Raw genomic sequence first — 4,032 nt, 5'->3', positions numbered from 1 at the left:
AGAACCAATCTCCATGTCTGCTCAATACCTTGACATCTGTCTTTAGCAAATAAAGGTTAGCAATGGGATTTCTGAAAAACCAACATTTAGGCACATCAATCCAATGGGCCCCTGATTATTATTACTTTTTTTAAATTTTGTTACAAGAAGGAGATACTTTATGGAACATAAACTCCCCTAACAAGGTACAGAAAAGATACAATAATTCCATATTTCTGGCTAAAATATTTTCAGCTGAGCTATGTGAAGAGACAAACAATAACAAGGACAAGCATTCTCAGACAACCTCTTCTACCACCAACTGATGCCAACAAGAGTCTTTGCATTGACTTGGATCAGGTCCCAATTAGTTGGAAACAGTATGTGCATGCTCCAGCACTCAGGTGATGAAATGGTTTGTTAGCAGAGCACATGGTTTTGATTAGTGGCCTAATGAACTAATGCCTTAAATCAACAGGAAATACAGCATCTGGTCAGCACTTCATGGCTTCCTTAAGCCCCAGACACATCTTACTATTGCCTCCAGCTCTCTTATGCTTCCCCAGCACACAAGAATGACAAGGAAGTAGTTCTTTTGAAGAAAAAAGTAGATATTGATATATTAATTACTACGAGCAAGACACGAGAAAGGAAGTGTTGCTGGTTCCAATATTCTATGGATTAGGTTTCTGACAACTGAGACAAAAATCTTAGGCCTACTCTAGTTTTCACAGTTCACTATTTTCTACAACACGTTCTTTGAGTAACTGACCAGAGTTAATGATGTAAAACGTATTTATTCATTCATAAACATATTTGTCTCTAGTAGATACTGAAGCACTTTATACTGATATAAACATGCTATATCATTATGAGATGTTTGTGTCTGTGGCAAATAATTTCACTTGGTTTTTAGAGTCCCCTGATCCCTACCCAAAATTCTCATTAATAGGGATTCCATATTTCCACACAGCTTGTCAGTTTGATTATTTAAGTACTTATTCAGTGTACTAAAGACCCTAATCACCCCTTCAAAGTATGCAGCTCTATATAAGGCCTCCAGTGTCTGCAATACATAAGGATCATCATCATCATAATAGCGTGGCAGCTGTGCTTCCTATAAGCCAGAAAAGTTGATCCTGTACACAACAGTCACACCTCAGCTACTGTGTGCCATCTGCCTAGTTAGTGGTTAGAGAGCCACAGCAGATAGAAACAGCTGCTCCTGACAATATGAAAAACATCAGTACTTCCTTAAAGGCTTTGGCAATGTGGATAAACAATTTCAGTGAAAAGAATATTTTAAATTGCTGCAAATTTTCGATGCAACTGCTATTATGCATCACACTACAACAAAGTGATTATGCTCAGTAGAATGGATTTTGTTCAGCAACTGTAAGAGTGTTGAGGGATTTTTTTGTTGTTCGTGTTGCTTTTGGTTTTGCTTTTTTCCCTCAGTTTTACAGAATACCAGTTTAAAAGGCTAAGAGACCATTTTGTCCTGGAAAAGGTTTCATGGCAAACTAAAATAATTTACTGTGTTTTTTTTCTATTTCATTCTTTCAAGTAAGACAATTTTTACTTTCACAAATTCACTGTGGTCTTCATCTTGAACTACTTATTTAGGCCATTTATGTAATGACTGGATTTCTGAGAAACTTAAATATTATGTCTGGTCTGCAGCAAAATTATGACCTATAATAAAGCAAAACAATAAACTACTTACCATTGTGGGGATGGGAGGGTGTTTGGAAATGCAGAGAAACAGCACAATCCTTGATCTTGGGAGCTATGTGTTGCCAAAAGGTGGATTTTACAGTGAGTAAATGCTAGAATGCAACAGATGGATAGAAAGATTACAGGCTATAGAGGATGGGTGAATAGATGTGCACTACACACACACACACTCGAGACCTACACAGTTCTTCTCTTCTTTGTTACTCCTCATGAACAAACAGAAAAGCTTTAGGTGTCTGACTCTGGAATGAAGCTGCTTAGTCAAACTGGGGACTGTGTCCCCTTTGGAGAGCAGCTGGTTGCAGGCAGGAGGAATGGAAGATAGAACTGCTCTCTCTCACCTGCCTAACCATGCATGAGGGAGCAGACACTGCATGGTGCCCCTCACCACCTCCTTCCTCTCTGAGTGCTCACAGTCTGGAGATGGAGTAGCAAATTACTATTAATAGGCACCAGCAGTGCAGAACTCAGGCATGGAAAGGGTTAACAGTACAGACTCCACCTCAGAAACTGATAGGGAAATAAAACCTATTTATAGAAAAAACCCACAAGCTATCTGGAAACATAATGCAATCGCTGTCTTATATTTTGTATATATTAAACATTCTAGCTATCTCCAATAAGTGTGAGATTTATATTCGTGGTGAAAAGATCAGTAATGGGAAGCAAATTAATGAGAAGCCTGCTGTCACATTACAGCATATATTTTTAACAAAGTTTTTAAATATTTGGACAAAATTTCTATATATTTTTAAATGTGACTTCTTTAACTGGTAAATGTAATTATCTAACTCTAAAGCAAAAAATATAAAAGGACAAAAATGGATTTAATCAAAATGTTCTGTCATTGCCATACATAAGCCACCAGAATATCTTTTCAACAAATGAAATTATTCTTTATTTTCTGCTTTTAAAAATGCATTAGTGTAATTGCTCTGCAACAAATTACCTTCTGTGCTATAAGCGTGGCTACAACATCCCTTGCATGTACATCAATTGTGCATATTGTCATGATGTTCTGATGATCACCAGGGGTGAGTTCCCCTAACAGCATGTTTATAAGGGCATTCAGTTGAGCAATCTGCAAAATAATTATATTTCAATGGAGATATTACACTGTGGAGAAAAAAACCTATTATATGTCAAGTGCTAAATGGAGCAGTTATAGAACCAAGACACATTTATTGGTGCTTTTAATCAAAGCAAATAACTTTTGCAAACTAATAATGGTGTTATTTTCTTACAATTTTAATTTTACTCCTTAATAACAAAAATACACTTTTCTGCTGGTTTCCAGAACGTAATTTCAGAACAGATAAATACTAGTCTGATACTGCACTTGGAATGCTAGTCTGTAACTGCACATGTGATAAAGCTACTTTAAAGATGTTTAAAGTATCACACAAACACTTTAAAACTCTGCTTCCAAACCAGTCACAACACACTTCATGTTTGCTACAGGAAAAGCAGGGGCTGGGGAGGGGCGGGAAACGACTCTTTGAGGCCTGATCGCCTTGATCATGGTGACTTCTTTGTGTCAGAGGAACCTGAAAAGCAGGATCCCTGAACAGCTTCCTCCATCACACTGCTGTGTAATTCCCTATCCTGATGGGAATGGTGACACAGAGGAGGTGGCACAGAGTGCCTGTCTTCGTGGCCCTGGGAGCCACTGGCAGTCACTATGAATCAGATTTATTCCCAGGAATCTGGACATCTTAATTCAAAAAGTGATGCTTCTAAACAAAACCAATAAAGTATTTTCAGATTTGGGCAGGTGGGAGGGTGAGAAGGGGATGGGGTTCCCATAACAGTCCTTCTAAATTACACTTGCTATGAAATAACAGCAAGCACATATATGCTTTTTAAATGGTTGCAAGAAAAATCTTTCTGACAGAGCCTGACAAAAGTATTAAGGAACTGATTTTAAAAAGCTGATTCATGCAAAATCCTAGCTTTGCAACAGAAATATTTGCACTGATGAAAGAAATAAGATTTTAAACACACACATCCTTAGTAGATTCAGTGGAAAGTAAATTTTTATGGAGATCACTAGATTTCGGCATTTAAATTTTATAAAACACTAAGGTTTCACAGATTGGACTTATACCATAAGACTAATACCTTTGTTTAAAATTACCATTTTTATACATTTTGTGCATAACAGGTTTGCATACCTACTCGTGATCGCGGACTTTCAGATGACTTGCAGCCATTCTTCTATATCCTTGAAGATTTCAACATCCTCAGCACACTCTCAATATCTAACAAATCCATTGTTTTAACTGATTTGGTAGTTTATTTTCACATGCTGCTGCA

At 37.2% G+C, this 4,032-nt stretch overlaps 1 long non-coding RNA gene across 1 annotated transcript; it reads right to left on the bottom strand.

The window, feature by feature from the left end:
• Window positions 1-1,709: 1,709 nt before the first annotated feature.
• On the bottom strand, window positions 1,710-4,032 carry LOC134552432 (uncharacterized). The gene is made up of 3 exons (XR_010080863.1): window positions 3,891-4,032; window positions 2,666-2,797; window positions 1,710-1,808 (listed from the first exon to the last, which is right to left on the bottom strand). It is a non-coding gene; the product is annotated as an uncharacterized LOC134552432 (long non-coding RNA).

The sequence above is a fragment of the Prinia subflava genome, chromosome 6, assembly GCF_021018805.1.
Source record: "Prinia subflava isolate CZ2003 ecotype Zambia chromosome 6, Cam_Psub_1.2, whole genome shotgun sequence".
Lineage (NCBI taxonomy): Eukaryota > Metazoa > Chordata > Aves > Passeriformes > Cisticolidae > Prinia > Prinia subflava.
Note: the sequence above shows the minus strand (reverse complement) of the source record. Positions and strands in the feature narration are given on the sequence as shown.